The following is a 12,414-nucleotide window of genomic DNA, read 5'->3' on the forward strand; positions in this document are numbered from 1 at the left end:
ATGTGTATATCCCCCTAGTTATCTTAGTTAAAATGCATGTAGCACTTAATCTTTACCTCATTTATGGCAATTATTATCAATAATGGAGTACAGTTATATTCTTCATTTACATAAAGCCTGAGAGGAGATCTGCAAAAATTAAATTATGAATAGATATTGATGAATAGAGAACTAAGTGATGAATTAAACAAAAACAATGACATTTTATTTTAAAATAATACTTTTGGTTAAATAAAATACAACTTTGTTTAGGAGTATAGATATACATATTAAAGTATAAAAAGGAAAATATAGGTTAATCTCCAAGTTACAATGCTTATTGCTTTGATAACAAGGAAAGTCAAACAACTGTCTCTTCTTCATTTGTGATTACACATCCATATGCTTTTTATTTTGCTGTAGAAATGTTCAGTTTTTTATCAACTTTAGACATTTTAATTTTATTAGGAACTATATTTCTTGGCCTTTTTCTTATGTTGCACATATAAAATAAAGTAGGAGGTTGAGTTTCATTTTCCTCAAAATATATAATCAGTTGTGCCAATTTCACTTATTTATTCAAATTACTATATTTAAATATTTTAAAAATACAAATATATTCATATATCTTACTCAATTCTTTATTATGTCTCCTCTCTTTTTTTCTTTCTTTTCTTTGTTTAGTACCATGCTATTTTAATTGCATTGGATTGTGTTGTTTCTAAAACTTAAATCTCATATGACTCCATTTGTTATTCATTAATTTTAAAATCATTTCTGGCCAACTAATTTTCCAATTAAATTATTAATTTTAAATGTTGAAATTTTGATTGTTATTCCTTTAAATGCATGTAATAATGTGACAAGGATGAAGATTAATAGGAGTTTTGATGGACTGTGTCCTGTCTCCAGCATTTGGGGTAAGAAAAATTGGTACAATGAGGTACTATTATTAATATGAAATAATTCTATTGCTCAAGTGTGTCAGGAATAAAATGTAAAGATATGTCAGTGAGCTGTAAAAGAATACTGAAGTATACGATGGCTTAAACAAATAGTTTATTTCTCTCTCAGGTATGTGTCCAGAGACTTGTTCAACACTGGAAAGAGAACTTCTCAGTATCATGGAACCAAGATTTATTTCCCTCATTGCTCTGCCACGCCAAACAGAGTCCCAAATGATGTTTGTTCTTGCTCTGCACTGCCATAACGGTACTGCAGGAAATGGTACACTTTGTCCTTTTAAGGCCATGATTTGAGCTGTACATATTGCTTCTACTCTGATTTATAGAGTCAGAATCTAGATTAGATCTATGGCAATACCTGCACAGGAGGCTGAGAAAAGTTGTTTAGCTAGGTGCCTGTGGGCCCATCAGAAACTTACATCAGTATAGAACATGGGGATATCATGTACTGCCAGATAATTCCCAGCTCCTGCCACAGTACAGAACTAGTATGATTTTCTAAAAATAATTATTTTCTAATTTACTGTATTTATATTCTAAACCTATAACTAATTAGGAGAGTATATTTTCTTAGAACTTTGATTTGAACACCACATTTTACGTACAGTCATGCACCACATAATGTTTTGGTCAACGACAGATCCCAGACACAATGGTAGTCCCATAAGATTAATATCATATAGCCTAGGTGTGTAGTAGGCTCTATAATCTATATTTGTGTAAGTACTAGAGGGGAGGAAGAAATTTTCTCTATTCTTCTAGGTTCTTCTGGCTGGTCTAAGAATTAAATTGACATGAGACACATTAACAGGAGAAAAGCAAAAGTTGAATAACATGTATACACGGGAGAAACGCAGGAAAACCAAGTAGCTTGCCAAAATGACCAAAGCCACCCCCTTAAAAACCATCTTCAGCTAAAGACAAAAGAAGATGTTGGGGGAGGAGGGAGAGTCAGGGACTTCCAAGGGAAGGAAGGCAATTCCTAGGTAGATAAAAAGGAGGAAACCTTTGGAGAACACGTTTGGTAGCACAGAAACAGAAGAACACCGAGTGGAGCCTAACGAACAAGCTTTTCTAGGTTACTTCCCGTCTACCGTCTAGTTCATGTTACACTAAGGTGAAAGCTGCCTTCGTGAGGCAGGTTTTTTATTTTGAATTCCTTTAGGCAGTTAAGGGGGAGGTAACAAGAAAAACTTTCTGAGTCTTTTGTTTCTCAAAAGTAATTGGCCTAAAATCATCCTCATGTTAAAGAGACACATTTTGGGGTGGCAAATTTTGTTTGTGTACACTCTGATGTTCACACAATGACAAAATCTCCTAATGACACATTTCTAAGAACGTATCCCCATTGTTAAGTGATGTGTGACTGTATTGACAATCAGAGAATGTGAGCTGTAGTAGTTGTTATTGGTGATGTTTGCTTCTTTTTTGCATATGAAAATTTACTAGGGTTTTATTTGTGCCCTAACATATACCAAATGTGTGTGTACCATGAGGGTTTGAAAGGAAGGTATATTGTCTCTTTATAGAAAATATGATTCACTTAGGATTACTAAATAAAATATTCAATACGTATGACTGAATATGTCCAAGATTGATATTTGTGTTTGGAACATATTGGGTACTGTATTGGTTGAAACATTTTATTTTTTGAAAATAATTTTATCATTAAGTCATTAATATGAAAATTTTATTCGTATCTCTATCATCATAAACTAAGATCAAATTAATAATTATATTTTACTTTATAAAATACTAATTTGCACAGAAATTTCATAAATATATATATATATTTTTGTGTGTGAGGAAGATCAGCCCTGAGCTAACATCTGATGCCAATCCTCCCCTTTTTGCTGAGGAAGATTGGCCCTGGGCTAACATCCGTGCCCATCTTCCTCTACTTTGTATGGGATGCTGCCACATCATGGCTTAATAAGTGGTATGTTGGTGCGCGCCCGGGATCCGAACCTGCGAACCCTGGGCCGCCGAGGCGGAGTGCACGCACTTAACCACTGTGCCACCGAGCCGACTCCGTAAATATATTTTTCAATAAATATTATTGATATTTTAGCAGTTAAATCAAGTTCTGCCCCCAAAATCTTGATGTCCAAAACAATGTTTTTGTTCATACCTTTCAAAACATGTTTCAATGTTACAACATGAAAGAAAAAAAATCCTCTATGATTCTATCTCTTCATTGTGCAGGGTGAAAGAGAATTCAAATCCCGTATTTATCACATATGCATCTGAAAACAATAAAGGATAAATAATATATGGTGCAACGCATTTACAGAATAGTTCAAAATTATTTATTCAAACACACTAATGAGCTTTCTAAGAGAAAACTTTCTGTGCGATAATTAAAGTAACTAACTTTATAATTCGAGTTTCTCAGCTTATTTGTTTCCTGAGTTCTTTATTTCCACTTAGATACTTCGGAGGTAGGTCATATGATTCAGTGACCTTTACAGTAAAATTGAAATATTTGATTTTACGTTTCTCTACTTCCCTCTCCCTCACTGCATGTAGTCTATAAACCCCCGTGGAATTAATTGCCTAATCACAGGGAATAAAAAGGAACGCTTTTTGAAAGATTTAAAATTTGTATTTCCTGCAGTAGAGATTTTACCTGACTGCCTGACCTACACAGTTTGCACTCATTAAAGAAAGAAAATAAGCATCTACGTGGGAACACAATTTTAACCTGATAATGAGTGAACACAAATGCTCTATAATTTTAAGTCATTGTATATTCTAAGAACTAAGTCTGGAGCCATTGTAGTGGTTAATCCTTATCCGTAACCATTTTTCCTCCTGCAAATAACCTCCACTTTTACTGTTTTAATTGTTTTCTTGGTACAACTTAAATATGTAGTAGAAAATGAGGCAATAAGAAAAGTACTAACAGTAGCTGGATCTATTGCACTCTGGAGGAAATTTTCCAGCCATGGGTTTTGATGAATTTTATGAACAAGACTCACAAAGAAAGTCCGTGTAAACATATCTGGCAGAGATACATAGTCCCTCTGATGAAGACCTATATTTTAAAACAGGTTTCCTGTCTGCTTCATCTGTGGGCTAATCCTGCTGTCTTCTGGTGCCATAGGTTCAGGGTGTGAGCAGTACAGTTGTGTTAGTTGTACATAAGCACATGTGCAAGGTGGTCTCTTCAATCTGGAGGATTCCTTGAAGACTTTACAGAAGAAGTACAATTTGAAGGAGATTTTAAAAGGGAAAGAAATATTCATGAGTGCAAGGGAGGAAGCAGTCAGGTTCAAAGTAAACACTGTGTCCAGTGAAGGTTCCTGATGTGGTAAGAAAAAAACATTCTTTATGTGAAACAAATAAGTGTCAATAAAATGAGTTGGGACTATATTTTGAATGATTTGCCATTTTCTCAGATAAGCAGCCCTCTTTTTTGGCCTTCTCTCTTCCCTATTCGTGGAAGAAGCCTCATCTATGCTCATATCACAAAGGAGGACTCACAGGAGAGGAAAGCAGAGATAAAAGGAAATCTCTTTGTAGATGTTTGTGTTCTAAAAGCCGATGGAATTCGAGGAAATAAAGAAAATCAAAATGTTTGCTGTCAGTGGATTTGATTTAGTCAGGAGTTCTCCCTCTTCCATTAAGAACAGCAAAAAAAAAAAAAAAAAAGATGTTCTGTCCTTAGGCAGGAGGAGATGAAGGAAAGCAAGCCATGAAATTCTAAATACCATTGAGTCTAAAATGGAGGGAACCCTATGTGTTTGTCTTGACCCTGGCTCCAGGACGGCAGCAATATCTCGATGAGTTTTGTGCACCTGAGAGAAGAGATAGAGCCCTGAGTGTGGATGGAAAGAAGCCAGTGGGAAGGACTGCAAAGTGAGTCTTAGCAGCCTGGTCTTCAGATCAACCTCACGGATCCTTATGTCCTAGAATGGCACTCAATCTATGATTCATTTGCATCAAAATATGAGGCATAGGATGACAATAGGACAGAATGAGTCATGTGCGTGGGAATGAGGAAGATTTTAGCAGCAAGCTAGATGGGCTAAAATAGAGAATTGGGCAGGACCATAGAAATGTCTATGTGAACAGATGCCATCAAATACTACATCCGTTCCCACTCCTGCACTCATGCCTTCGTGATATATTATCTACTCAGAACTAAACAAGTCTGGAGAAGGTGCTAGGATTGGGAAATCCCAATCTGACTCAGATTGTTTCCACTCTCTGATGGAATACAAATTGAATGTTGAAATATTAAAATATAAATTATATTGAGCTATTGAAAATAGTAAGAGGGAAATGTATTCCCTATAACACGAAACAGTTATTGCGCACTTAACTTGTCAACGAATATCTACACATAGAACATTTAGGAGAGATGGGATTGGAAAGTAAGGGAGAAGCCATGTTGCAGAAACCCAGGGAAGTCTGACTACAGAGTTTAGCCTTTATTCCCTAGAGAGGAATGTGAGTTTTCATTACTGTTTTAAAAGCAATGTTTAAAGACAATTAATCTAGTGCTACAAATGGTAGGAATCTGGCAGGGAGAGAGAAGTAGAATTCGAGAAACGGAGTTTATAGATTGGTACAATTTTGAAATGTAGAGAGTCTAATATAACATGACAGCAGTATATGATGCCAGGAAATAACAACATATTAAAAAAATTTTTTTAATGAAATTTAGGATTTGGGAATTGATTAGTTCTAGTGGCCATGGAGAGGAACAGAATTAAGTGCACTTGAAGTTTTCAGCTCTGGTGCTTGGAGAAGGACAGGGCCACTGAATTACAGAGTCAAATTAAGAGAATTTTGTTGAGAAGAAAAGATGCAGTTTAAGTCATGCCATTTCACGTTTGTAAGACGATCCTAGTAATATTTGAAAATGTGACAATGATTTAAAAATGATAACTGGTAGCTTAGAACCAGTGATGGGTTAGGAAATATCTGTATGTACATTTCAAATGGGTCAAAATGCTTTAAAAATGAAAATGTGTTGGAAGACTATAAAAGGCCGAAGATTGAGGCAAACACAAATGGGAGGGAAAAAACAGAATTGAAAGAAATTAGGAAAGAAGCACAGAAGAAAAGGGCCATAGTTCAAAAAAGTGCTAACAGATTCTAAAGGGAGGCTTTTAAAGTCAGAGTAGAGAGTCAGGCACAAGGAAGCTATACATCAGAGCTCATTAACATTACTATTACATAAGTGTTTCAAGTTATTTTCCCATGGTAAGAAATGGTACATTTTCATTTAAAATAAGCAGAATTATACCAAAGTTGTGAGATATGAGAAAGACACGTCTGTAACAGAATATAGTAAAAATATTGTTTAGGAGAAGAACAGAGGAATCAGAAATTCAGCAAGAAACAAATTTATGCACTGGCACTTTTTTCATTCTTTGTGCTTTTCTGCTCATGTTTATTAGTTATCAAGAGACTCTCTCCATGACTGTTTTCCTACACCCATTCACTGCCAATAAAGCAATCAATCTATTACACATATTTGCTGCGTTTTGATCTGCTTTCTACTCTCTCTTAATTTCTGCAGATAATATAAAAATGCAAGAAATTAAATGGCATAATATTTGAAAATGCTTAATGCTCGGGGTCCCAACCATGGTTTCTGATGAAATGTTTTCAAATAAAACCAAATTACAAAGACAAAAATTGAATTAACATCTTTATATGTTTTTTTATAATTTTCTTAAGTAATTTTCCAGTTTTTGTGAGAGGGTAGGGGCCTGAATTAGGCAGGCACTTCACTCCAAGTTGCAAAACTACTTTTGTCATAAAGATATGAAAAGTTTACTTTTCCTTTGAATAAAAAAAATCTAACACCGATTGTCACTCCAATTACGTAGTGAATTTTGGATGAACTGCATGTGACAAATAGTGCTGTCAAATCCTCTTACTTGAGGACTAGCTATGTTTATCTTGAGAACACGTATGGGGCAGGTTGTATCTGCTTTGCTACATAAGACGGTGAGATTTCTCTCTGACTATGCAATTTCTTGGCAGTTGGCCTATGATGAAGATCACATTCTGGTCTAATGCTTGTTCCATAATAAAATTGTTTTCTTTCTCTTCTACGTTTGTGGAGAGGTTTTCTGGGTTGAAGGGGGAGATTTTGTTTTTAATTATATTTTCGAAATAAGGTATATCATATATATTTTTGTCTTCTGTAGGTAAGAACTTGGAGCTGCACAGTTACAGTCTTCAAATAATCTCTGAGAGGGGATGGAGAAAGGGGCTATTACAGTTCAAAAAATTTATCTGAACCAAAATAGTCATTATTTCTCACTTTAAATCATGCTCAGGGTTACAATTTAGTATCTTTATGTGCAGTTGAGATGTAGGGAAGATCTCTCGTGAATGTAATTAAATTATTAAGTATAATTATTTAATTAGGATTACAACAACACTCCTCTCTTCTGACATCTCCATTTTATTATTTCTCCTCAGTCTCCCAGTTTCTGTCTGCAGTTAGTTCGCTAGTATCTAGTAGCTTCAACGATTTTTCACTGGTGCCAAATTTTTAAGGTCAAAAAAACAACAACAAACTTCATGTACGTGGTTTTAAAAAGCTAATCTAATTTATTATACACCCACAAACATTCACACATGCACATTCTCTCATACTATTTTTAAGATCTCTCTAAGGAACTGAAATAGTATTTTTCTACTCCTTTGTCTTCTGATGCAGTCTTTACAATGCTTGTTAACTTTTTGCAGCTATTAGAGATTCTCCATACAGAAGGTATATGAGATTACATTACATTTAGTCATATCTAGTATAAGAGTTGAGTATCTGATGGTGCCGTCTGATGCTTCTTACAAAGCGGATCTCAACAGACCCTCAGGCCTTCTTATTCATGATAGTTTTAGGTCCCTAGTTTTTCTTTGTACATAAGCATTTAACTGTTATTTAATTTCTAGAGGCTACTCAATAAATCCAGAAATAATGTATATTATTTAATATTAATAATGATGCAATACTATTCCTCCCATTTTTGAATGCTTGCTATGTAGCCAGCACTAATATAAGTGCTTTACCTACATTATTTTACATAATCTGCACAACCTTCACTGTCCCATGAACAATGTTATCATTATGACTCTTTAGAAGCGCTGGAAGCTGTGATTCAGAGAGTCAAGTGTCAGAGCCAAGGATTTCTATAGCCTGACTGCAAAGCCTGCACCTTTAACCACTATGTTTTAATAAAAATACTTGTGAATAAATGGCAGTGCTTGGGGTAAATAAGTCAAGTCCAGCCTTTGGCATTGCTAGCTTCTGAATGTTTATGTCCCCCCAAAATTCATACGTTGAAATCCTAACCCTCAAAGGTGATAGCTTCAGTAGGTGGAGCCTTTGGGAGGTGCTTATGTCATGAGTGTGGAATGCTCATGTATAGAATTAGTGCCTTATAAAAGAGACTCCAGAGAGATCCCTAGCCTCTTCTGCCGTGTGAGGACACAAGGAGAAATCTGCAACCCAGAAGAGAGCCCTCACCTGACATGCCCGCACCCTGATCTTGGACTTCCAGCCTCCAGAACTGTGAAAAATAAGTCTGTTATTTATAAGCTACTCCTTCTGTGGTCTTTTGTTATAAGAGCCTGAAAGGACTAAGACAATTTGTGATGTAACACAAATTGGAGTGAATGATGCTTTTCTCCTTCAGCAAGGTGGTCCAAAACATCAAGAAGCATACAGCCATATTGTTAATTTCAGTTACAGGAGACAACCACAGGAAAATGATGGTAAAAGGATAAGAATGGCTGGGATTTGGACACAAGGTCCAGTGACATTATGAAAAGTGAAAGTGGCAGAGAAGAAGAAAGCCAAGTAAGCTAATTTCATGAGTATGTGAGATATTTAATAAACACAGGGAAGAAGGATAAAGGGTTTTGAGCTTTTAGTTTTGTGATTGAGGTATTGAGACAAAAAGAAATCTTTTTGCTTCTATTATTATTCAAATAATCACCTAGACCACAATTGTTGTATATATGTTGTGTAAAATGCCACACCATATGTTACCGATTAAAATATTTAGTGAAAAATCTGTTCATGCATGCATGTTTTATTCCTAACTCAAAATTATTATCCTTGCAGACACAGAACCTGTAGCTACCAGCAAATTACTTGTCTAATTTGCATCACAGTTAGGTAGTCTTGAATATGCTGACACTTCTAGCAGTGGTTAGAAAAGGCAATAACAAGGTGGTAATATCCTCCAAGTTTCAACACTAAAAATTCATTCAGCTATTTTGTAGGATGAGCAGGATTTTTTCTAGGGAAATAATAGGAAAAGAGAGCACTTGCTGTAGAGATCACTCCATGAACCAATGCAGAGATTTAGAGAAGAGCATTACAGTTATAGCAGCTGATGGTAGTGTGTAAAAGGGGGAGACCAAGTGGCATGTTGAAGTTTTGTAAGAAATTCACTTAATTAGATAAGCATAGACTTGTTTAATACCTTAAAAACGTCTAAGATTTTGTAAATATTTCTGTAATGGGGAAGAATCAAAGGAGCGTGTAAAACATAAAAACATATATGAAATAGTTTAGTTAAAAACGATTGTACATATTTAGTAACCAAAACAAATTTGTGTGATTTTGTAAGATTCAACTTGTACGAAGATTATGAAATTTTTCTTATAATAAATTTCTTCCTGTTATGATTTTCTATACAGAATAAATCTTATCCAATAATCTCATTCACCAAGTAAACAATTATTATGGTGCCATTAGGATCGGTTCACCACTTCACAAGTTCTGTGGGGAAAAACAAGCCAGAGTAATTGTCCATGTACCCAAATTTTGTCTGACCATTCACCCTTGAATTATTCCTTTATGTTACACTAGAGCATGAATAATAATAAAAAAGATTCCTCCAGGAAGATGTCAAAAAAACCACAGTTCTAATATAGTTGACTGAACCTCCTCAATGTGGTTGAAAATAATAATCAAATATTGATCCAACCATCCTACTCTCATTTCCCTGCTTTCTTCCCCTCTGTAGATAAGTGTGTTATACATCATGATCAAGGTACTGAATAATTTATGGCATTTTGCAAAATGATTAATAAATAATAGTAATCTCTTGAACCCTGGCCACACAAAACAACACATGCTTTGATAGGGGGCCATTTTCCTTAGCGTGAATTAGAGCATCTGTATTTGAACCATATCTTTGAGGATCTGACATGATGATATATTCCACCTTGTGTGTAAAGTCTAGTTTATTTTGTATCCCCATTAAAGAATGTATGTTACTACTAACCATTTAATCTTTCTCTCAGTTTACTCATCTGAAGAATAATGAACTGTTAGAGCATGGGTTTACTTTGGGTAAAATTAACCCGTGAATTAAAATGTATACAAGATTAAAATGCACGATGGTGTAAGCTTTAGGTACTTCCTCACATGGTGGCACTGATCAGTGTCCTAGGCTGTTCTCGAGGGGTACATTCTAAAGATCTATGGAATTCTCTCTGAGTAGCTCTTGCCTCTCTGGTACTCCACTCTGTGAAGTTGAGCTTCCTTGGTCTCCCAGACACTCAATTATAGCTCCTCAGGGATTCCATCAAGCTTCGCCTCAGTCCTGCCCCCGCCCCCTCCCCCACCACCTCCATCATCACCAAGTGCTGCTCCCTCAAGGCACTAAACAAAAAGAATTGTAGAGCTTACTTCACTTGTATTGGGGATCAATTTCATTCGTTGTCTGATGTCCAGTATCATCTAAAACATTGGTTCATGCATTGTGTTTGATTGTTTTGGTTTTGGTTATTTCTGTCTGAAAAGTAAATCTTATCTCTGTCACTCCATCTTGGCTGGAAGCTAAAGTCACTTGCTATGATTTTAGTTGGAATTAGGATGGATTACTTTGGGGAAAATAGATTTATCAATTAGATTGTGCCTTCCAATGCATAAACATGGTATTTTTATATATTTATTTAGGTCTTCGTTAATTTATCATGGCAATGTTTGGTGTTTTTCAGGGTAGGAGTATGGCACATGTCCATTAGATTTATTCTTGAGTATTTTAAATCTTTGATGCTACAGTAAATTGGTTTTATAAAATAAGCTCTTACTGTTCATTGCTATTGTATAAAGTGCTATTTTGTATCTTGTGATCTTGCTATGTTCTTCCATTAATTCTATTTGTTTTTGAGGATTCCTTAGGACCTTGTAAATAAATAATTATATCCAAATGAATGAAGATATTTTAACTCCTTCTTTTCCAGTGTTTATGACTTGCTTTTTTCTCGCTGTGCTTTACTGGCTAAGATTTGCAGTACGAAACTGACTAGAAAGTTTGATAATGGTGATCTTTGCTTTTCTCCTTCTCATAGGAACAGAGTATTTAATGTTTCACCATAAACTATGATATGAATGACATTTTTTTTCATTAGCACTTTCTACGAGAATGATGAGGTTCACTTCTATCATAGATTGAATTGTGTCCTCTCAGAATGTATATGTTTAAGTCCTAACTCCCAGTAGTACCTCAGAATGTGACCCTTTTTGGAAATAGGGTCATTTCAGATATAATTAGTTCAAATGAGGTCATACTGGAGTAGGATGAGCCCCTCTTCCAATCTGATTGGTGTCCTTATAAAAAGGAAATTCGGACACAGACATGCACAGATACACAGGGCAAATGTCACTTGAAGATTGGAGTTATGCTGTCATAAACCAAAGATCAACCAGAAGCTAAGAGAGAGTCCTGGAACAGATCCGTCCCTAGTACCTTCAGAGGGAGCATGGCCCCCGTTGGCACTTTGATTTCAGATTTCTTGCTAACAGAATTGTGAGGCAATAAATTTCTGTTCTAAGTTTCCCAGTTTGTGGCACTTTGTTATAACAGCACTAAAAAACTAGTACAATTTGGGGGCCGGCCCAGTGGCACAGCGGTTAATTGCACACACTCTGCTTCAGCGGTCCAAGGGTTTGCAGGCCAGGATCCCAGGCACGCACCGACGCACCCCTTATCAAACCATGCTGTGGCGGTGTCCCACATACAAAATAGAGAAAGATGGGCACAGATGTTAGCCCAGGGCGGATCTTCCTCAGCAAAAAAGAGGAGGATTGGCATCAGATGTTAGCTCAGGGCTGATCTTCCTCACACACACACAAAAAAACTAGTACAATTTGTATTCCTAGCTTTTTGAGATTTCTTTTAAAAAATCATGAATGGTTGTTTAATTTTTTCACTTTTCTGCTTCTATTGAGAAAAACGTATGAGTTTTCCCCTTTATGCTTTTAATGTGGTGAATACTATTGTTTGGTTTTCTAATTTTAAACCAACCTTGCAGTGGTTAAAGAAGCTTCACTTGGCCATGGAATATTGTTGTTGTTTATACACTTTTGAATGAAATGTCTGAATATTTGCTTGATGATTTCTGCACTTATGTTCAGGTACAACAGCATTCAGTTTTTGTTTGTTTGGTAATATCTTTGTCAGATTTTATTATCACGGTTTAT

The sequence above is a fragment of the Diceros bicornis genome, chromosome 27 (assembly GCF_020826845.1).
Source record: "Diceros bicornis minor isolate mBicDic1 chromosome 27, mDicBic1.mat.cur, whole genome shotgun sequence".
Classification (NCBI taxonomy): Eukaryota; Metazoa; Chordata; class Mammalia; order Perissodactyla; family Rhinocerotidae; genus Diceros; species Diceros bicornis.